The 24,101-nt window shown below is 45.6% G+C and overlaps 1 protein-coding gene and 1 long non-coding RNA gene across 5 annotated transcripts in view; one reads left to right on the top strand and one right to left on the bottom strand.

Annotated features, from left to right (window-relative positions):
- Window positions 1–10,477, bottom strand: part of GPD2 (glycerol-3-phosphate dehydrogenase 2) — a 102,429-nt gene extending 91,952 nt beyond the window's left edge. For 2 of the 4 annotated variants that reach the window (XM_084811060.1, XM_084811050.1), the window contains exon 1: window positions 9,808–10,476. The gene's annotated coding sequence lies outside the window, so the exon portion shown is untranslated. Of the gene's footprint in view, window positions 1–9,807 lie in introns of all 4 variants that reach the window. The other 2 variants (XM_084811068.1, XM_084811086.1) reach the window with 2 other exon arrangements.
- LOC146358429 (uncharacterized) lies at window positions 9,913–23,759 on the top strand. The gene is made up of 3 exons (XR_014784487.1): window positions 9,913–10,807; window positions 13,814–14,144; window positions 17,698–23,759. It is a non-coding gene; the product is annotated as an uncharacterized LOC146358429 (long non-coding RNA).
- Window positions 23,760–24,101: the final 342 nt, after the last annotated feature.

Raw genomic sequence — 24,101 nt, 5'->3', positions numbered from 1 at the left:
GATTCTCTGGGGCATGCCAGTGGTCACTCGGTCGAGACCCTGGTGGGTGGCTGGAATGCCATGATCACTGGGGCATTAGATCGGGTGGCTCCGAAATGCCCTCTCCCCCTGAACAGGGCTTGGACTGCACCATGGTTCAACCCGCAGTTACGAGCTCTGAAACAGGAGGTGAGACAACTAGAGCGCCGGTGGCGGAAGTCTCGCTCCAAAGACGATCAGACACGAATTAGAGCTGTATCTTCAGCCTATCACGTGGCGGTGAAGGCAGCACAAAAGGAATATTATGCTGCCTCTATCACGTCTGCAGAGTGCTGTCCCAGGAGGCTGTTCCAAGTGGTCTGGAGCCTGGTCGGTCCTGTGGCTGTGGTCCTGAACCACTGGAGCATTCTAAGGCCTCCTGTGAGGCCTTGGTAAGGCACTTTGCAGATAAAATTGATCGGATTAGGAGTGTTACACCGTGCGCTGTGGATACAGTTAGTGAGCAAGAGGCGGCCTGTGGCAAACCGGTTTTGTGGGATTGGTTCCAGCTTCTTCCTTCTGATGAAGTGGACAAGGTGCTTTCATCTGTAAGGCCGACCACCTGCTTACTTGATCCTTACGCATCTTGACTCATTATGGGCTGCAGAGAGAGACTGGGTGAGGGGATCAGGGCAGTGGTGAATGCCTCCCTTGAGGAGGGAGTGATGCCATCAGCCCTCAAGGAAGCAGTGATAAGACCGCTCTTAAAGAAGCCCTCCTTGGATCCCCAAGTTCTGAACAACTTTCGCCCAGTCTCGAATCTGCCATTTTGGGGCAAGGTGATTGAGTGGGTGATGGCGATGCAGTTGAAGGCACACTTGGAAGAAACTGATTATCTAGACCCATTGCAGTCAGGCTTCAGGCTTGGGCATGGGACAGAAACGGCCTTGGTCGCCTTGGTAGATGATATGAGGAGGGCTCTGGATAGGGGTGAATGCTCCTTCCTTGTTCTCCTCAACCTCTAAGCGGCTTTTGATACCGTTGACCACGGTATCCTCCTGGACCACCTGGAGGGGTTGGGCATTGGAGACACCGTATTGCAGTGGTTCCGGTCCTTCCTCTCCAGCAGGTATGAGAGGATAGCACTGGGAGAGGAGGTTTCGGACCCGTGGCCTCTCACTTCTGGGTTGCCACAGGGTTCCATCCTCTCCCCGATGCTATTTAACATCTATGCGAAGCCTCTGGGGGCTATCATCAGGAGGTTTGGGGTGCAGTGTCATCAATATGCGGATGGCACGCAGCTCTACCTCTTGTTCAAATCTTCACCAAGGTTGGCCGTAGAATCCCTGTCCAAATGTCTGGAGACGGTGAGTGGCTGGATGGGGAGGAATAAGCTGAAGCTGAACCCTGACAAGACTGAGGTACTTTTGGTGGGAGACAAGAGAAGGCTGGGGGATGTTGACCTGGTGTTGAATGGGGTACAGCTACCCTTGAAAGACCAGGTCCACAGCCTAGGGGTCATTTTGGACTCCCAGCTGTCCATGGAGGCTCAGATGTCAGCTATGAGCCAGACAGCGCTGTATCAACTCCATCTGATATGGCGGCTGCACCTCTTCCTTCCCGACCATCTGCTCCCATTGGTACTACATGCCCTGGTCTCCTCTCGTTTAGACTACTGTAATGCGCTCTATGTGGGGTTACCCTTGAAGACGGTTCGGAAGCTGCAGCTGGTATAGAACGCGGCAGCTCACCTGATTAAAGGCAGCCGCCGGCGAGATCATATCACTCCAGTGCTGAAGGAGTTGCACTGGTTACCAGTTGTTTTCCAGGCCAAATTCAAGGTGTTGGTTTTGACCTTTAAAACCCTATATGGTTCCGGCCCAGCCTACCTTAAGGAGCGCCTCCAGCAACACCAGACAGGCCGCTTAACAAGATCAGCCTCGGGTGGCCTTCTCTCTGTCCCATCAGCCAGGACAGCTAGACTGGTGGGGACGAGGGAGAGGGCCTTTTCTGTGGTGGCCCCCACTCTGTGGAACTCCCTCCCTAGGAAACTCCGCCATGCCCCCCCTTTATTGAGCTTCCACTGTGCATTAAAAATGTGGTTGTTCAGGCAGGCATTTGGGGTGGGTTAGGGTATTTTAGAAAATGTTTTTATTGTAGAATTTTATTGTTTTAAACTGTTGTATTGTGTGCTTGTACATCGCCAAGAGTGGCTGGGTGACCAGCCAGATGGGCGATTGATAAATTTAATAAACAAACAAACAGCACCCCCAAGCCTAGGACTAAATGACGCACTACATTCAATACTTTAGTGTAAGCATGTGGTGGCCCAATATGGATCGGGGCCACCATACGTGGGTAGGGGCAGTTTAAACCTTTCCACCCAAGCAGATTGTTTTTTCCAAAATGCACCCCACAGACATGGGAATTAAAAAATGGAGGTGATGGGGAGGAACTCCATTGGCACCAATTGAGGCTTGTTTTTGTTCCTTTTCCTGGGGGGATTGTGCAGAGGAAAAAGGCTGGGTAGGAAGGTTTAAGCCTTCCCTACCTGCACATCACTCATAGATCTTTTGTTTTCTTGTTTTGTTTTGTGCTGCAAGCACTTCAGAGCTGTGGGGCACAACCCTAAATTTCCAAACTGAGGATCCACCCTCTTTGACTGCAGCAGCAAGAGTTAGCCTATGCTGTTAAAAGCATATCTGTGGAATGGCCTTAATAGGACAGACATGTTAAACTGGTAGATTCCGGGATTATAATCAGAGTCTCCTTAACACGGAAGCTTTTATTTTATCCACACCCCTACAAATGCACACTCTGGAATAAGATGCAATATTTCCAGTAGGATCCAGTATTTGACATCAGATAAGTCCAATATGCGGCATACATGACCATAGTGTGTATGCTAGTATTTCCACAAAAATATATAAAATGCAGATTAGATACCCATATTTTTAAACACCTCACTTGGGAACCATCACTGAGCATGAACTGGGGCAAACTCCCATGTTTGTCATCTAGGTAGTTTGCTGCTGGGAACACCAGTGTGAACACATTAAATGTGCTTGCTGTGTATCAAGTAGAAGCCGCCCACGTATGAAGTGTTCATCATCGTTACCCAAATATTTCCATTCAGAACAATGATCTAAAATCTACTTGACCAGTTTTCAGTCTTATTCCACATTCTAACATATCCTACAGTGGCATCTGAAATCCAGAAGGGCACCCAAAAAGAAGCACCATTAAGGCAAGCATTTCAAGTAACCACACAAATTAAATATTCACTGAACATAAACACGAAGGCTTTTCCTGATAGCAGCAGTCCTGGTAATGTGCCTCACAAAAAGCACACCCTGCACAGCACAAAATACTGAGAGAACCAGCAACACAATTCTATCCAGAGTGAAATTTTGCGGGCAGAACCAAATGTGATGAAAACACTGGAAGTCATCAAGGCTTTGCTCCTTAGCTATCATACAAAGTATAGGTAACTCAGAAGTTTAGCATAAGCATAAGTTAGTTGTCTGAACTTATCTCTTTTATCATCAATAACTAAGAAGGGAAGCTTGATATAGCAGTTGCAACTATGTTGGTCCCAGAGAAGGAGAGAGAGAAAAGACATCCTTGTATTAAACCTGTTTCTGTAACCATTTCTGTTTGCAATGGCACCTATGCCAACTTTGAGGTTACACAGAGCTCTTCATGAAGCAACTCTTACCTGGGTATCATTGTGCACAAAAATACACTTTTGCTCCAAAGCTCCAATGCACATACAGAGCTCCAGCAAGATAGACTTCCATATCTAGCGCAGGTGTGTGGAACTGTCCCCAATGGAAACACATTGTGGACGCAGATGTTCCTGGAAAAAACCTGAAACTGTTACTGGCACAAACAGCCTCTGCTTTGAGGTGACTCTATAGTAGCTCCCAGCTTTTCTTTGACAACCACTCTGTGTGTGTCCACACAATTTAAAAATGCTACAGATTAAACAGCTCTGCATTGCTAGCTGTAAGCGCTCCATATGATCTCAAGCCAATTCCATGCGGTCAAAGGCAAAGCATTCAAGCAGCCGGGGGTTCACTTCTAGAGCATCTGACACCATGAGGTTATAGCATTAGTGTAACTGCACCAGTGTAGTGACAGGCAACTCTCTGCTTTAGCTGCCCCCTAAAATAGAAGGTGCGAAAACAACACACTGCTGAGTCTAAGTTGGGTGTACTCATACCAGAGAAGAATATTGACTGACGTTTCTTGTGGTGATAATTTTTATAATAAACAACCCTGAAGAACTGAATATCATTTTAGATATTACAGATCTTGTGGAGGTTGGAAGCCCCAAGTCCTCAATTTACGGGACTTTATTTTAAGACAACAGAGAAAGCTGCCTTAGACTGAGTCAGACCACTGGTCCATCTAACCCAGTACTGTCAACACTGACTGGCAGCAACTCTCCAGAGTTTCAGGCAGGAGATTTTTCCAGCCCTACCTGGAGATGCCGGGGATCAAAAGTGGGACGTTCTGTGTGCAAAGCAGCTGCTCTAGAATGGAGCTACGGCCCTTCCCACCCCCCCCACCCCGTCTCTTCTTCACATGGCAAATGTTCCATCACCCTCTGGTAAGCATGACAAGAGGAGCCCCAGCCTTCCTCTTAAGCTTGACACTGGGGAAAAGGCACAGAAGTGCAGCACAACTATGGGTAAGGTGCCTACCCCCAACTCCAGCCCCAAGCTGCAGAGGAAGGCTGGGTCTGGGCGCTGTTTGGATGCTGGGCTGTCAAGACCCTTGAAGCACTTGCAAAACCCACAGCACTGGTGGGGACACTCTTAGTCTCCCACTCCAGCTCCAATCTTTGAATTGGAGGGGGGATCATCCCTGATCTCTGGCAAAGGCAAAGGCACAGCACAAGGTCAGGGTCAAGGAGAGGGCAAGATCCTGGCAATCATAAGTTGTGTCTTGCCTACCAAGACCAGCCAAAACATACACCCCCCTGTTTGGATAGGTTTTAACTCTGGGCCAAGTTAAAAGGGCCCAGCATCAGGAATGCAAACAAAATGCCAACGTTGATTTCTCCTCCAACTGCTACTACAGTTAAGATGGTATGGAAGACGCCCTGCTCTAAGTCCCATCACTAAAGGAGAAGAAATTACCAGCATGGATAGGAGCAGGGCCTTCGTAGTGGTTGCCCCAAGATTACACAATGTGTTGAAACACTTGTGTCGGCCACTTGTTTGCACACAGAGTGTGGATTATGCTTCTTCCTTGCTCCTGGACCCCATGTTCTCCTTACTGTTTAAGCGGACACTTGGAGAGCTAGTGCAATATGGCAATAGCAAGATGTGGTGTCAGAAGTGTTCCATTCAGGGCCAAACTAGATGAGACACCATTCATGCCAATAGCAATTACGTGAATGGCCTTTTAAGAGTAAATTGTAGGCCCAGGCGGCCCAAGATGGATCAGGACCTGGGCATTGGGGTGGGGATACTCTACCAACTAACAGCTACTTTTAATGTATGCTATTTATTTATTTACAGCCAAGGTGGCTTACAGTCAAACTACAGTCCTCCTGATATTACACCACTTCAAAAACCACATTGGAAACCTCCAGTGTTCTCCTTGTACAAAACGCCCCTGGACATGAAAAGCTGCATGCCAAGGAGAAGGCTAAAACTTTTGTCCTTGACATGCTGGAGTACAGGATTTTATTTTGATGTGTTAGAGTATGATCCAATTTCCCATTTGTGCTCGGAAGTGGTATAGTCTTGGGAAGACCATACCATATGCCTCTTCCGAATGTCCGAAAGGGCTCTTAAGAGAAGGAGGCTCTCTGTGGTGCATCAGTGTCCTTCCTAGTAACTGGCCTCTACGAATCTCCAGTAGCAGTCACTACAGCAAGTTTTATACATGGAGCTATGGAGAATAGCTTTAAGATTTGGGAAGCACCAATGATGTAACGAAACCTTCTATCGTATGAAGATAGTGTGCTAGCTGAGTAGAAAAACTAAAACCACAGAAGGAAAAAATCTAGCTGGACAGTTACTGTAGGAAAGTGTGTGATCTTCTTTCTCTCTCTCAAAACCAGAAAAGGCTGGTGGCTGCTTTTAAATGCACAAACACAGCTCTTCACTCTCTTCTAGTTTCACAAATATCCATAGTAACATAGCAGTCTGTTGCCAGCACTGATCATTTTATACTAAACGACTCACCCAGTAACAGCCCTCAAAATGCCCATTAGGTGTTCTCAGTACTGAATGTTCATTATGTATGTTGTTAAGAATTCTCAAAACACACAAAAAGTGCATAGAGGTTGACGAACAACTATGAACCATGGGATTTTTCACCAACTAGAAACCTTACCAATAAGGAATCCACAACATTTTGACAACTCTCTGAAGAGCATCAGTACATCAGAAAAAATCTCACCATGCCGAAAGGGACGATTTCAAGTGGGAAAGGGCACAAGGAGTCAGCTGTTATGTAACCAATATGTCTGCTGTAACATAAAACTTTCTGCTCAACTGATAACATGGAGTCCATTACTGTAAAGGTATATGCGTTCATATTTAGGCCTAAGCAGTAGCTTAAAAATAAAAATTAAAAAGACCTTAGTGATTGATGTGAAAGGCTGTTATGTACCATACCTTGGGCTTCTTCCACCAGTCTGGAAAGTGAAAACTAAAATGAGCTGTTATTTGGGAAATATAGGGTGGAATCTGATGACCAGTTGTATGGAGGCCATGTAAAAGCTTATCTAGTGCTGGCTTTGACTACCTAGCGATCTACTCACCTGTAACTCTGGCTAGACATGATCTGAGCATTCTCTTACTTTCCCGTTTCTCTGGACTTACTAGAGGTCATAGAAGGATGATGATGTTCTGCTAACTATTTGGTTATAAAGGCTATCCATCTTACTCTGTGGTAGCTCAAGCAGTTTGAACTGCCACAGACTAAGATTTCTACAAAGCCACCGTTCAGTAATGGATCATCTGATTCCATCTTCAAAGAGCAACATATTGGGATATTATCCTGGTTTCAGACCTTGGGTCTGAGAAGTGAAGGGATTTATTCACTGTTCCTTCTTTCCACAGTGCACTCACACATGTACATGCTCCAGCCACTTCAACACACCAGAAGCCACATAGGAACTAGCCTCACTTGCCTGCCTTTAGCTAGCTACAGGCAAGAACTGCATCTTCCAACTTCCTGTCCTGCCTCCCGAAGTTTCCTGTTGGGGTGGAGCCAGAGAACACAGCTCCATTGCCATGGCAATATTATTCCTTCATGCCTCCCCCATCTTCACCATGGTGATGAGAGTTGCAGCAGCTCTTTTACCAGTGACCCAGAGTTCCAGATGGGCAACAGCTGCAATGGATGGAACCTAGACCGGTATGAACGCAAGGCCAGGAGGCATTTTACACCCACCACAGGAATACAACTAAAAATGACTTCCCTGAAATGACTGAGCCCTGTGCTAGCTCACACATCTAGTGACTTGCATCATGAATTGCAACCACTGAGTTGCACGTTCTTGGAGGCTGCTGGTCTGGGGAATGGGGCAACTCACAATGTAAGCTGACATCCACATTCAGGCCAAGACAGTCTGTCACTGTAAGACCATTTTTAGCAGCATCCCTACGACAACCATAACATGTGCCTCAGCCTTTACAATGATGTAGTTCTACTGATGTCCATGAGACTATATGAAAAAGAGTCGCTAAATGGATCACCCTGTAGTTTTATGAGGATTTAGCTCAAGCATAGGCAACCTAGTATGCTCCAGATGTTTTGAACTACAACTCCCAGAATCTCTGACAGTAGGCCATGCCGGCTGGGCTTATAGGAGTTGAGGTCCAAAACATCTAGAAGGAAACAAGTTGCTTATCCCTGAACTCGAGATTCTGTTCTTTGAGAGGCACAAACCCTATGGACTTTTTAATCCATGCTATACTAACCGAACTTAGCAGTTCGGTTTCGAACTTAGCAGTTCGAAAGCAAGAAATTGCAAGTAGATAAATAGGTACCGCCTCGGTGGGAAAGGTAACAGCGTTCTGTGCACCTCGGTGTTCAGTCATGCCGGCCACATGACCACGGAAGCGTCTTCGGACAGCACTGGCTCTTCGGCTTAGAAACGGGGATGAGCACCGCACCCTAGAGTCGGACACGACTGGTTGGGGACACCTTTACCTTTATACTAACCGAAGACATAAAAAGACTTTTCCCTTTCAGTAGAAATAAGACACTACAATTGATCCTGGTACTAGCTGGAATAACTTAACAAACCTTTGCCCTTCCCCTTACGGGAATGCCCGTGGGATGGGCTTCCTGCCTAGAAACACACCTTACACTGCCCAAGAGCAGGAATGTAAACATTACTCCATTTGCCAAGATAACATCTAAATGGTAATATCCATTTTTAGGGCCAGCCCAAGACATCTGGCTGCCTATGGTGAAGGACAAGATGACCCCCTATGTACAGAATCTGAGCAGAGTGGCTGTCAATAATGGCAACAAGCTCACCTAGGACAGGGGTGGGTAGGCTTTAGATTTGTGGCATCTACTTTGTTTTTTTACTAGAAACCTGAGATCCGCCATTCAGAGCCAGTAGCATAAGACATATGGTTTGAATTAAAGATGCCTGAGCCCACAAACTTGTTTTAAGTACCAGAACTGAACTCACAATCCTTCCACAAACAAAACCGCTCCTCATCACAGCCACTCCAGCTTTCTTCATTTCAGCAGTATAATTTTGAGGTGGCTGCCACTGTTACTATTTGGAACCAGAAATCTTTACTGATCTACTTCAAATTGCCCAGGAATCTACCAGTAGATCCTGAACTACTTTCTACCCACTCCTGGCTTAGGGGATACAAGGCAGGCTGTATGGCACCTACAGCTTTGTCCTCCAACACCTCATTGTTTCTCCCTACCTTCAGTCATCTGCTGCCTGAGGCAGCCACCTCACACAGCCTAACAGTAGGGCCAACCCTGTTTTTCTTGTGTATTCCTACCACTAGTATTCACTGACTGTATTCAATAATAATAACACCAACAAATACACCTGACTACTCACTATGTACAAACTGGTATTCAGAAAGAACAGTCAGACAACTGATGTGGGTAGAGTCCAAAAAGCCTCCTTCACAAAACAAAGATAGCATAATCAACCTCCTTTGCATTGTTCACTATAACGTTATAGCATTATATTAAGGCGGCTCTCAAAAGTGTTGGTTGGGGGGGAGAGAGCTGAAGTGCTTATTTCTAAAATGAGAAGTGCTAAGAATCATCAGTTCGAAATTAATGCCCTACAGGTAGTAAGCCCTTTCCCCAAGCCCAGATATGAGGGGGATAGTTGGGACGGCATCAGCACATGCTCAATGAACTTTCCAGTTCGTTATTACATCCCATATCCCAGGGCTGATCTCTGGAATGAAAACAGGTACTAGAGCTAAGGTTCAGGTAGTTGCTGGTTCATGTCACATTCAACACCGGAGGCAGGGCCTACAGTTCTCCCATCCTCCTCTCTATCACTACGGCTGAAAACCTGTGGGTTAGTTTCCACATAAAGGAACGAGGGACTCAAATCCTCCAGAATTCCGGGCCTGCAGCTGCACTGGCCGTTTTTACTCATCGAGGGCCAAGCACTCTGCACATGATCGGAGGCATTGTCGCCTTTCAGCCTGTAACATTAGCCCCGCCATTCACAGCAGGTTCTTGGTCTGAGGCGTGGAAGGAGCGATTCCCTGCAGCGATCCGTCCCGGCTCTGATGTCCCTACCTGAGCAATCGAAGAACCGCAAGCGGGCCGAAGGGGGTTCAGAAAGCAAGGCCGATCCCCACATACACACGCACTTACCGTTCCGCGGCCGACACCGTGCCCCTCCGATCCAGGCGCCCAGCCCAGCTCAGCCACGCCGGCGCCGCTTTGCCCAAGAGGCTCTCCCAGCGCCTGGGCTAGAAGAGCGGGGAGGAGCCAGCATCGCCCTGCAGCCTGGGACCGGCTCCCCTGCCGCTGGCGCGCAGCCACCCGCGGGCTTCCCGGGCGCTCGCCGCCCCAGCGGCAGTGCGAGGGGGCGGCGGCGCGCAGGCTCCTCCTCGGCCCGGCGGCGAGAGGGAGAGCGGCGGCGCCCTTCTTCGCAGAGCAGCCCGGCTGCTCCGCTCTGGCGCCGGAGCCTGGGCGCAGCCAGGCGGAGATCCCGCCAGGAGGACGCCCCGCGCCACTAGGCCCAGATGCAGCCGCGGCCGGGAGCGCGGAGGCGACTTCGGAAGCCAGCCCCGCCCCCGGCCTGTCTCCGGCTCTTCGCGTGGAGGCGCTCCCTTCCCCGGCTGCGGGCGAAGGTCTCCTCCGCCTCCCGCCCCCGGCACAAATCTGAGCCGCGTCGCCCTTGCCTCGCTGCTTGTCCGCCCGCGCCGCCTAGGCAGCCGCCAGGCCTGCTTGTTTTTTCAAGCCGGCAACGCAACAAGGCGAGCTTTTCCTCCCGGGGCAGAGCCAAGGAACCCGCGACGGCTCACAGGGGACCAGAGCCAGCGGACTCGGACGCTCCTTCGCGCCGCCGCCAGGCCTGTCTGCATTAGCACAGAAGCAGGTTCCCGTAATGTCGTGGGAAAGAAGGGTGGGGGGGTCTAGAGGAGGCTGCTCCCCTCCCCTCCCCTCCACACGTGTTAGGGCAGAGAGAAGCGCTCCGTTTGGAAGCTGCCCTCCGAGTGGGAGTCGTGCCCCTGCGCGCCGTGGCATTTGCAGCCCTGTAAACAAGTCTCCTCCTGCCAAGAAAAGTGTCCCCAAAAAGAACGAGGAGGCCTTCGGGAGGGAGGGAGAACTTTCGGCTCGTGGAGCCAAAACAGACACGACTTTAAAGGTGAGTTTAGCAGCTACGGCGCCTTTTTTTTTCTCTCTAGGGTCGGCCCAGGGGCCCAGGTACGGATCGGGCCCTAGCGTGGGGTAGATCCGGATTGGGGCCCTTGCGCCTACTGTAGAGTAAAAACGAAAAGGCCGCGTAGCTGCGAGCCTCACATTTAGGCGCAAGCCTATGGTTGTTTAGAGAGAGAGAAGTCCTGCATCTCCCAGCATCCCTCCAGCCAGCTAGGACTTCGTTTTTACAATACTGTGGGTGTATGGGCCCCATTCCGGATCTACTGCACGCTAGGGTTCTGGCTCGGGCATGCTGGGAATTGTAAGCTTTCCCCCCTCCCACATATGTATTGGATTGCACTCTTAGGCTACAATCCTATGCACACTTAAATGGGAGTAAATCCTACTGAACACAGTGGTGTTGAACTCTACTGAACTTTAAATATGCATAGGGTTGCACTTTTAAAGTGATCTGTATTTCAACCCATAGAAACAATTTGGCTTCCATATGGTTCAACACAGTTTTTCAGGCAGACATCAATCATAAGGGTGTTTTTTTTAAGGGGCTTTTAATAACTCATTGGGACAGTTGGGGGGGGAGATGGGGGAAGGAATAGAAAGATAAAAGGGTTATTCTTTCTACAAAGAGTGTGGTGTAATGGTTAGAGAAGCGTAGGACTACTGTTGGGAAGACTCAGCTTCAAATCCCCAGTCAGCTATGAAGTTCACCCCTGCAATCCTGGGACAGTCACTATCTGTGGCCAACCTACTTCACAGCGTTCTTGTGAGGATAAAGGAGGGAGGGGAACCATGCATGCCCCCCTGATCTCCTTAGGGGAACAGTGAGATAGAATATACTTTATTTATTTATTACATTTCTATACTGCCCCATAGCTGAAGTTCTCTGGGTGGTTCGAAAATTAAAACCTCAAGGTACAGCGTAAAGCAATATAAGATTATTATTTACATCTTTCCAGAAGTTGTGTGCCGTTATTTACCTTGATTACTTACTCCTCTGTATCCCAAAGACTTGGGACAGTTTGCAAAAAATGCTTATTTACATTGCATCCTATAAACTAACAACAACTTTGATCTTTGAGTGTGGATCCTTTTGTAGCCAAAACAGCACCACCTGTGTACAAAATGGAGGCATCAGCTGACAGCATGCTCAGTGGGCACAGAATGCTGGTTGACTGTTGAGAGGTCCAGGGACACCAGGAGCAGGGAGGGAGAGTGGAATTGAGTATTCTGGAAGAAGGTATGGCTGGCTGGTTAGAGCTGTGAACTGAAGCACTCCACACTGCAACATTTTGTTGCAGGCCCTACTTGTATATTTACTAATAGCAAACTCATTCTCCAAATGTGACTCCTTATATAGGCCAAAAGAGCATCATCCACACAAAAGAGGGAGGCATTAGCAGGCTTGTGGGGATCTCAAGGTTTGCACAAGTACAAAAAATATTTAGGGGTGGGGGAACCCTCTTAGGGCATAATCCTATGCATTTTTAGACAGAAAAACGTCCCACACACCTAGCATTCCCCAGCCGACCATGCTTGCTGGGGAGTGCTGGGAGTTGTAGGACTTCTTTCTGTCTAATAATACATAGGATTATGCCCTAAAGGGCACAGAAAACCCCAAACAGCTCAATGTGTAGTGAGCATACTGACTTCTCATGGCTGACTGACTGTTGGACAGGGAAAAAAACAGAAAACTGGGTGGTGGGGACATGTGTGAAATGGAGTACCATAGAATAGGGCCTGATGGGTGGGCTGGCTGGCTCCCTAAATAGGAGCATTCCACACTGCAACATTTTGTTGCAGCACCCACTTGTATAGCTAAATCGTCAAATGGAATTAAACATCTCCACAGAAATAATCCCTGATATTCACTCTTCCCATTATTTCACCTCTCTAGAGTATACCCTCTCCCATTTCCTATCTTTTCCATCTTCTGCTTCATTGCACCCATCGAAGAGAGTGTTCCACCTCACTGGGTTGACATGGAAAGTTTGAAAACCACTGCTCTGCTCTAGAACTAGAAGCAAGCCACTGTGGGTCAAAACAAATCCTGGCATAAACCCTGACAACTCCATCCCCCTAAGCCCAACTTTTAAGCTTTACTTTTAGCTTAGCCTTGAATTTAATCACTAGCCTGATCGCCATAGGTGACCAGAACTGCATGCAGGCAAGTGAGAAGGCAACAGATAAGGAATATTGTGCTCTATCCCTCCTCTGTGCCCAGCATAGAAACTAGAGAAGGGAAACCTCCTCTTGCATGCCCAGCATAGGTGCCATTTTGGCCAGCCCCCAGTAGGCTAGTTAAAAATGTTGCAGACTAATAACGTCTGTGGGCTTATTTATAAGTTTTAAGGTCTGGTTTCATTTTGTGTTTAAATTGTTTTGGATGATTTCTTGACTGAGCATTTTTATTTAGATAGCTGTATATGGATTTTCTAAACAAAGTAAATATGTTGAACACTGCCTCTTTTCGAGCCAAACAAAAACAGAAAGTCATACTTACATATCCCCAGACTTTGTGGATATTTCAATTTGGGTCGTATCCCTGATTCTAAGCACATTTACATAATGCAGTATGCCCTTGAATACCAGATGCTGTTAACAAAGAATAGTGGAGAACTGGCTGTCTTCATGTCTTGTCTGTAAACTTCCCAAGGCATTTAGTGGCCAGTGATGGAAACTGAATGCTGGACTAGATGTACCATTGACCAGAGAAAGCAGGACTCTTCTTATAATTCCATTTCATGGTTTTCAATAGAACCTGTTTCCAAAGACTTCAGCTGAATCCTTTTTTAGACATCCAAGATCACTGTGTTTGGGAGAGGGGAGGCAGTCCCCCTGCCCCCCACTTTCTGCATGTAGCCTGCATATTTGCTTCTTTATGTAGGTGCTCTACAACAGATTGCAATCTACTCTTCCGACGTTTGCATTTTTAATGCATATTTTGTTTTCATTTTGTCTTTTGCAAACTCTCCGGAACCTCCTGGGCAAAAAGAAGAAGAAACGGAGTGTTCTTCAGAAGGCAAGAAAATTCAAGAGCAAGTAACACTGTGGGATATTCAAGACAGGCATTTAAAGGCCAGATCCCTTTCGAGGAAACAGCCCTGGAGATTTCTGATGTGTCTATAGCAATCTGTTTTTGGTGTTTTTAAAATAAATGTACAGGTTGAGCCGCTATTCTGGGAATACAGCTGCAAGGAAACACGGAGAGTGCTGGTCCCAAAGGCAGTGCCTTGAGAACAGGGGTCCCTAAACCAAGCCAACTTCACAAGAACATTCCAAACACTCCTGTCAAAACGCTCTGAGCAGCTCCCGAGTCAGACCAGGTAAATGTTCTCAAGCTTGACCTCTTGAGGATGGCTATTATCAATAGGGACAAATAGCCATAGACCTTGACCGTAATTGTTACATTTGTGTTCTGCCCTTTCTCCAAGGTTAGAAAATATTTATTTGTTAAATTTATACCCTACTTTTCCTCCAAGGAGCCCAAAGTGGTGTATACGATCTGTCAGGAATGAATCTGAGCGTGTGGAGATAGCTAGCAGCTCAGATTCAGAATGGGAACAGCCAGAACAGGGGAGGCTCCCTCCTTAGTGAGCTCAGATATGGCAAGGCCTTCTTCTCCAGACCTTGGCACACAGATGGCTCGGCCTGGGGGGCCCCTCCTTTCCTCCTCCATGAGAACCCAGGTTCTGGAGGAGGAGGAGGAGAGTGAGGGGCGTGACTTGAGGGATGCTAGGGTCAGTCACAAAGCGAAGTGGGAAAAGTTAGAGGCAGAGCTCAGCTGCTCCTCCAGGTTGGCTATGCATGGTAGCCTATGTAGGAGGGAGCAACTGTAAGGGAGGGATATCCCCCCCCTAAGCTAGTCTGGCTGAGAAGTTCTTGTTCAAACTGCCAGCCACTTCTCTAACTTCCTCTTCGGCTCCTCTATTGGTATTCATAATTGTGTAGAGTAGCTGTTTCCTTTGTAGCCTGAGAGTTTCCTAGAATTTGCATTTGTAAAATACCTAGTTGTTAACTAATAAAGTAGTGACCCTGAAGCCTGGTATCTTTGAGAGTGTTGATCGCGGAGGAGGAGGCAGGAACGTGACACGATCCTCCGTTTTATCCTCACTACAACCCGGTGAGGTAGGTTAGGCCGAGAGTGACTGGCCCAACGTCACCCAGTGAGCTGCATGGTAGAGCAGGGACTAGAACCCAGGTCGCCTCGATCCTAGTCTAACACTCTAACCACTACACCACGCTGGAATACATGGTATTATCCCATTTTTATCCTTAAAACAAACCTGCTAGGATATTAAACCAGGCTAAGAGTGAGTGATGGCCCAAGTTTACCCAGTGACCTTTTTGCCTGAGCAGGGCTTTAAGCCAGACCCACCCAGGTCTGAGTCAAACAAATATCACTTTGGCTGTAATGACCTTAACTCTGCTATCCTATGCAGCCTTTCCTGGGATGATGCCCCACTGAATACAACAAAATTTATTTCCAAGCAACCGTTCTTTGGAGCATCATGACTAAACAGCAGGTAACATGAATACGGAGTAAGAATATGCCCCAAATAACACCATGTTACAGTACAGTTGATGGTGTCACACAGCAAAAGTCAGCTGAGGTTCAATCCAAGTTGATGTAGGGCCAGTTTATTCATTCATAAATGTTGCAATTACCTATATGGGGTGTGGCAACCGCCCTCCTATACAGGTGCCAGCATGTATAGGAAGTGATGTTTTAATAAGGCAAGTCTTACATGCATTCATCCATCTGTCTGATACCTATTTCTTTTTTTTGAATATATTTTTATTTATTTTATCTTTATAAATGAAATAAACAATACCCAAAATACCAACAACCTGATCAATACTACAATTTCCCAGCAATACAATATTCTGATGAGGACAACAGAATAACAAACAGAGAAGGAAAAAGAAAAAAAAGGAAAAGAGGAGGAAAGGAAGTAAAGAAAAAAAAGATTCTTTCCCCCTCCCTCCCGCTTCCCTTTAAAGAATTAAGTTTAAACTCTAATACCCTCCAGCCTCCGATGCCATTCTGTTTTAAAAACTATATCTATAACTTTAACAATCTTACAGTTTAATAAACAACCTTACATTTCAATATCATATCATCAATCTTATATCAAAGAAACAGGTCTACAGTTCATTCCCAGTAGCCAATAATAATAATAATAAGAAGAAGAAATATAGTGATATATAATAATAAAACTTAAACCTTCGACAATCAGTAATATATTTTATATATAAATGCATGTGCACAATGACCCTCAAACAATAAATTTAAACACAGCATACCATATCTATTTTGAAATAAAAAATATAAAGAAAAGCGAGGGAAAAAAAGAAAGATGAAAGAGAATAAACGAATATATGTATAGTCATTTATCTTCTGACCTAGCCTGGATCATGTAGACTAAACACAAGCAGTTAACAAAGCGTGTTTAAAGATTCCAGTTCATGGGGTTGTGGCAGAAATCTCACACATTTTTACATTCAGCCATGCCTCCTCCATTTCATGATTTAGAAACTTTTTTATCTGACCTTCAGACACAATACAAAGTGTAGTAGGATATTTTAAATAATATTGTGAGTTCATTTGTTTTGCCATATTTTTTGCTTTGATAAATTGCCTTATTTGCCACCTCTTTGATGTAATCTGGAAATAACATAACTTTATCTTGTTTCCAGGAAAGGCTTCCACCCTCTCTTGCCTCTCTTGCAGGATATAATTTTCTGTGGAGACTTTTGCAAATTGGACTATGATCGTATAGTCAGTCCCTTTAGCATTTGGCACACAAAATGCCTTCTCAATATCACATAAATAATCAGATGGGATAGGGAGTATCTCATGCAAAAGTTTATCCACAAAATAGGCAATTTTACATCATTAGACAGATTTTTAATCCCAATAATACGTACATTGGATCTTCGCGTGAAGGCCTCCAGTTGAGAAATTCTGTCATAGACATTTTTAAAACATACTTGTGTCATAGTTTCATTCCCAGCCATTCGGTCTTCTGGCTCGTTAATTTTCGTCTCCATTTTTTGCCATGACGCATTAATTAGATCCACAGCTCCTTGCAAGGTGGTGATGGAATTTTGGATTAAATCCAACCTTTTGGCTTGCTCCATAAATTGCGAAGATAAAGTCTTTATTAGAGTAAATAATTCCCCTATATATTCTGTTTTCGAAACTTTTGACAGAGGAGGTATGGGGGGGAGTTCGCAGTGATGCCAGTCCTTTTCTTCCCCTCGGTGTAGTCATGTTTCTCTCAAACAGATCTTGCAGGTCCTCAGATGTTCTCAAATATTGTTAATATTTCTTAAATCATCCCTCAGGAGTTGTTATTTCTTAAAGCACATATTATTATGGAACACGTCAGCCCTGTTTTCTCCTATAAAATAGGAGTTTCAGAACAGCTTTTTGTGTTGGTAAAGCTCTGGGGAGATAATCCTGGAATCCAGCCCCCTCCCCCCCCCATCTCATGGTGGGTACTTTTCTCCAAGATGTTATCCAGCGCTGCCTTGCCCCCCCCCCTTTTAATTCCAGGGGGGAAATGAAAATGTTTTTCAACCTTTCAAAAAGCTGTTTAAGAAAGCTCCTATGGAGAGCCCGTGGGTTGCTACCAGAGTGACATTGGTTCCAACCGGAAGTCTGATACCCCTATTTCTGTGATTCTTTTATGCATTTTGGAGGAAAGGATTGTGGAAATTCAATCATGTGCTTCAGATTCGTAAGTTCATTCCTATAGATGTGGCAGGGGAGGAACACATATATAAACAAGCATGCCTCTGTACACCAGTTTCTGGGGAACGTGAGCAAGCGGGTGCTGTTGCACTGATGTCCTACTTCTGGCTTTTCCACAGGTAGCTGGTTGGCCACTGTGTGAACAGAACGTTGGACTACATGGACCCTTGGTCTCATCCAGCATGGTTCTTCTTATGTTCTTATAACCAGATGTTCAGCCCATAGAATCACACATTTCTGACAGCAATGACTATATCAACATAGCATAGCCAGACTATCTGGCAATCATGACAATAACAGATGCAAGTACATGCTAGATAAAGCTTTTAATAATGCAGCACAAGAATCAAACTTTGCTGCTGAAAGAATTATATCTATATCTAGTACGATAGTGGTTTTCAAACCGTGGGTCAAAGAATCCAGGGGCTTTCTCACCACTATCAATCCTTCCTGTGCAGTGTATGGCCATCAGAGAGTAATGGGTTTGTTCTAGTGTGCACATGTGGCAATGGGGATTCCCAAATGGCCTGCCTTCTGTGGCAGGTGAATTGATTATGTGTCCTACAGCATGCCCCAGAATCCTTGGGATATCCTGGAGTTTCTCAGCAGACATGAAAAAAAATGTTGACACCGAGAGCTTATGGGGGGGAGGTTAGGGGTGTGGGGGAGGTTTAAATAAAAATATTTTATGAGTAGAACTCCTTACTCAGATTTTAAAAGCCAGGTTTTTCAGATCCCACTTGTGCTGGAAAGGGAGGCTACATCAGAAGCAGTATGCAGTAATATATTTTGTATTCCGTATCCTTTAAACATGAGTTTTGGTGTCTCTTGAGAATTTCATCACAAACTGTCATTTTGAATATTTTCATCATAAAGGTATCTTGTCCTCTGAATTTCACCAAACACAGCTCTGCATTTTAGAACTCGTTGCCACATGATCTGATTTTACATAAGACAATCTGTTATAGAGGAAGAATAACATCGTTCTTGTTCTCTCTCTTCCCACACACACATATACGACCCCCAACGCTTAATTTTTTCAAATAATTTGGGGCTACCTTTTTTCTTAAAACCATATAGTGGGTAATTAAACATCTTGTGGTTTAACATGAATCCCAGAGTTGCACTTTAGCCATCTAGTTATCAATTGCCTAAAAGGAAAATCTCCACCAGGGAGAACAGTAACAAACACTTGGCCTAATTTCAGTAGTAGGGTAACAGCAAGCAGAATACATGCTGCAGCACCAAGTCAGAAAATTGAGGAACGAAACAAAGCTATAGCCCTGTAAAGGGCTATAGAATGCTCCAGTGGCTCCAGAACCACTGGAGCATTCTAAGGCCTCCTGTGAGGCCTTGGTAAGGCACTTTGCAGATAAAATTGATCGGATTAGGAGCGTTACTCCACACGTTGTGGATACAGTTAGTGAGCAAGAGGCGGCCTGTGGCAAACTGGTTTTGTGGGATTGGTTCCAGCTTCTTCCTTCTGATGAAGTGGAAGGTGCTTTCATCTATAAGGCCGACCACCTGCTTACTTGATCCTTGCCCATCTTGGCTCATCATGAGCTGCAGAGAGAGACTGGGTGAGGGGATCAGGGTGGTGGTGAACACCTCCCTTGAGGAGGGAGTGATGCCATCAGCCCTCAAGGAGGCAGTGATAAGACCGCTCTTAAAGAAGCCCTCCTTGGATCCCCAAGTTCTGAACAACTTTCGCCCAGTCTTGAACCTGCCATTTTGGGGCAAGTTGATTGAGCGGGTGGTGGCGATGCAGTTGAAGGCACACTTGGAAGAAACCGATTATCTAGACCCATTTCAGTCGGGCTTCAGGCTTGGGCATGGGACAGAAACGGCCTTGGTTGCCTTGGTGGATGATATGAGGAGGGCTCTGGATAGGGGTGAATGCTTCTTCCTTGTTCTCCTCGACCTCTCAGCGGCTTTTGATACCGTTGACAATGGTATCCTCCTGGACCCCCTGGAGGGGTTGGGAATTGGAGACAGCTGTGAGCCGGACAGCACTGTATCAACTCCATCTGATACGGTGGCTGCGCCTCTTCCTTCCCAACCATCTGCTCCCATCGGTAGTACATGCCCTGGTCTCCTCTCATTTAGACTACTGTAATGCGCTCTACGTGGGGTTACCCTTAAAGACAGTTCGGAAGCTGCAGCTGGTACAGAACGCGGCAGCTCGCCTGATTAAAGGCAGCCGCTGGCGAGATCACATCACTCCAGTGGTGAAGGATTTGCACTGGTTACCAGTTGTTTTCCGGGCCAAATTCAAGGTGTTGGTTTTGACCTTTAAAACCCTATATGGTTCCGGCCCAGCCTATCTTAAGGAGCGCCTCCAGCAACACCAGACAGGCCACTTAACAAGATCAGCCTCGGACGGCCTTCTCTCTGTCCTATCAGCCAGGACAGCTAGACTGGTGGGGACAAGGGAGAGGAACTTCTCTGGTGGCCTCCATTCTGTGGAACTCCCTCCCTAGGGAATTCCACCATGCCTCCCCCCTTTAATGATCTTCCTCTGTGCATTAAAAACGTGGTTGTTCAGGCAGGCATTTCGGGTGGGTTAGGGTATTTTAGAAAATGTTTTTATTGTAGAATTTTATTGTTTTAAACTGTTGTATTGTGTGCTTGTACATCGCCAAGAGTGGCTGGGTGACCAGCCAGATGGGCGATTAATAAATTTAATAAATAAATAAAGACTGCCTGTCTTATGCCTAATACTATTTTCAAGGCCTTTGTGATATTTCCGTCTTGAAGGCACTTCTGTTGGAACATTGTATGCTCTAAAGTAGTCTCTTCGTACTGAGTGAGATTATTTCAGAACACAGCATTTGAAAATTGCGCTCTTGGTGCTACAGTTTTAACCCCATTGAGCACAATGCAGAGGAAATTAGGTAAACTTTAGCACCAATACCACCATTTTTTCTGGATTTGCATTCTTGTGTTATGGCAACTAGGAGTGAAATTCTTACCAAGTAGCAACCTTAAAACTATGTCCAGTTTGGAATATGGTCACCCAGAGAGACATCCAACCATGCTTTCCTCATTTCCCATTGTGCTTTTAAAAACAAAGTCCATAACCTCAGAGAGGCATTAAGCAATACAGTTCTGTGGTAACTGTTACGCGGTGAGAATTTCCCTCCCTTTCCACCCATGTAATTATTTTGTTAATATTTCCACCTCCTCAGCCCTGAACTAAAAAAAAAAAGTACCTAACCAACAGTCAAGAAGATGCTTTTGCATTAGAAGAGATGGAAAGAAAAATAAATATGCAGCCCACCTCCTGTCAACATAGTATACAACAAGGGGATACTTCCTGTTAAAATACATTTCAATTTATTTCTCTTGTCTTCCTGATAAATATTCATTCAGCAGCCCAGGGACCATAAGCAGCCACCAACCAAGAGCAGCCCTCTGCCCTCTTATCTCTCCCTCCGCAGCTGCCTGCCATATCCCTACTATGTATAGGTGGAAGTAGCAGGTTCAGTATTTGCTTATGACAGTCATGCTTTGCAATTGTTTTTGGCCAATTAACCAGAGCGATATAGATCTTGTTGACACACAGGCTACAGTTCCTGTTTTAAAATTACACCAATACCATCAAAATTACAATTCTATACCCATTTACCTGGGAGTAAGCCCCATTGAACTCAGTGGGACATACTTCTGAGTAGACATCCAAAGGGTTGTGCAGTAGCATACTTTAGGTGCTTGTCCCAGTGAGAAGAGTTAGGAAGAAGGAACAAGGATACTAGGGGTTTTGGACTACAACTCCCATAATGCCTGACTGTTGGCCATTGCTGGCTGGGGATGATCAAAGTTGTAGTCAGAAATATTTGGAGGGTACCAGGATGCCCACCCCTGGTGCAGACTCTTTAAAGAAGAGTCATACCTATGCTGACAAAGTGAAAATTAAAACCTTTGTTACTTTAAACATTTTTCACAAAATTATTTTCACATGCCTGCATCACAAGTTGCACAGACCAACATTGCCTCTTTTACTCAGCTGTTATAGTGTCCAGGAGCCCTGCCTTCCTTTTTTTCAGGTCACCCTAATCATCTCCTGACACAGTATTTAACTTTTATCAGCACCAAATTTAGATTATCTTGATACAAACATCCCTACACAAACACACACACACCTCACAGAAAGTACATAACCTGTCTAAAAGTACCTAAAACAAATATTTTATGCTTCTTCACAATTTCTTTTTCATGACATTTAGCTTTACAGCATGATGCAGCTAAAAATAAAACAAAATAAGGAAATCGCGGAATGTCCAGTCAGTGGATTTTGTGTTTCTACAAGAACAACAAAAAAAGTTTCTACATATAAATATCAATAGTACCATTTTTAAGCAGTGCATAATGTACTTCTTTGAGCTTTGATTCTTAGCAATATGTACCTGTAAGCCCCCAGGAGGGAGAGAAAATGAGTAAGTGTATCTGTGTGTCGCTATTTTTTTTATACATTCTAAACAGCCTAAGGCTGCAATCCTATATATATATTACCTGGGAGTAAATCCAATTGACCAGTTGGTTTGACTGACTTCTGAATAAGCATGCATAAGATTGTGCTGTTAATGGGCTTCGCAATATACTGCCAAGAAACAAATACACGTTACTGGGCTCCTGTCCCCAAAACATTGATTTCAATAGGACTCTCTTTCACTCTCTTAATTTCATAAGAACTTACTTCTAAATAACATGTTTAGATCTGGAGCATAGACCGGCAATCTTCACCATTCTTAGTTGGAACTAGGGTGAATTGAAATCAACAGGAGTTGCTTCAAAGTAAGTGTATCAGGGATTGGGGTGTTTGTGACCTTCTACTGTTTCATAAGCCTCTGTGCTCTCACTGTGCTTAAAGGGACACCGTCAGAATAGGTAGGCCTTAATAACTTTAAACCACATTGACAAGTTGTTCTACGTGACAAATTTTACTGTAAACGTTGCAGCAATTGTTTTGCTAGTTTCCTGTATAAACCAGGCTTTGCTACTAGCTCTATGTTGTTTATTTATTATGTTTGTCTACATAGATAGATAGACAGACAGACAGACCTTTAAAAGCCTAACTCTCTCTGTCAGCTGTTAGAACACAAAATGGATGTACCTGTATGAGAGAGAGGTTATTATGGTGCAGCTGATATTTGTGATTTCCAGGGAAACAGTGTCAATATAACGTTCTAATGGAGGCTTTGAATAAATCTAATCGCCACATAACATCTGTGTCATCTTGTTAAAAGATTTTATCTAGTACCTGTCTGCTCAAGCTTTGTAATATGTGTCAGATCGAAGTGTCAAGACAGGAGAATTCATTAAACAAAAACAACAGATAATTAAGCTAGACTTACAAAACACCTGGTACTCAGATATTGTTTCCAATAGCAGTGAAATGTTCTTGCAAGCTAGAAGAATGCCCATGAAACAGTGGCATTGTGTAAGGACACTTGGCACTAAAGAAAGGCTGTCGCTATGTGGGCTGGCAAGTACACTTCAGCTTCTGTTCCTAGTCCTCGCAGAATTAGCTTCACCTTTTTCTTCCTCAGGACTTGCTAGTCAGCCTCTGTTAGCCTCCTTCCTCCTTTGGTCCTCTGTCAGCTGCGTCGGCTACCCCTTTCCTCAGCTTTTCACTACCTACGGTGCTGTCTCCGTGCCTCTGCCTTCTTCCCCTGTCCTCCATTTTTTGCCCCCTCCCCTTTCCACAGTCCTCTGCCTCCTTCCCAGGGCCAGCATCAAGGGTAGGCGTGATCAGGTACCTGCTGAGGGCCCAAGCCCCACTAGGGCCCCACTGACAGGAGCCCCCTGGAGTTGCGCCTCCTCTTCCCTGTGGCAAGCTGCTTGTTCACCTGCCTCTCTCTTTGGCCCAGGCAACCTTCTTTGGTGAGGAGGAGCAGACGATGCCGCTGTCTACCTGCTCATTGGCTCTCTGCCTGTCAAGCGAACAAGTGCTAGCAATGGGGGGGAGGAGGAGCAATAGCAGCTGCTGACAGTGGCGGTGAGAGGACAGACTTACTGAGGGAGGAGTCCATTGAACGTGTTTTGCGCAAGGGCCCTTAAGAACCTGGAGCCAGCATTGCTCCTTCCACTCTTCCCTTTAGCTTCACTCAGCTATGCCCTATAGTCCATGGAAATGTAACCTAGGGAGAAGTGAGTTACTATTTCATGGTGAGCAGAGTCCCCCTTTAAAAAAAGAAGAAAAATTACTGGTTTCCAAAGCCCTGAAACCAAAGCCGGGTACTGCTAGAAAGTTCTGGGTCCAGGCATTAGCTGCATTGATTGTTGGTCAGCTCTGTATAGTCTTGATCATTCAGGTGACGCATCACATAACATCTGGGGCTTTTACCCCAAGCTTCTCAAGTATGAGGGGAGGGCAATTTGGTTGCTAGAAAACCTTTTTAATTGTCTTCATGGAATGCCCAAAGACTGCTTGCCAGTCAGATCTAGATGTTTCTAATTGAGAAAACATGAGTGGATAAAGGGAAATCTACTGCTTGCTGCTATCACAAAGGCACACAAGTTG

This window comes from Heloderma suspectum, chromosome 1, assembly GCF_057233095.1.
Source record: "Heloderma suspectum isolate Gila_16-S chromosome 1, 16-S_ref, whole genome shotgun sequence".
Taxonomy (NCBI): Eukaryota; Metazoa; Chordata; class Lepidosauria; order Squamata; family Helodermatidae; genus Heloderma; species Heloderma suspectum.
The sequence above is the reverse complement of the archived record's forward strand: the minus strand, read 5'-3'. Positions and strand labels throughout refer to the sequence as shown.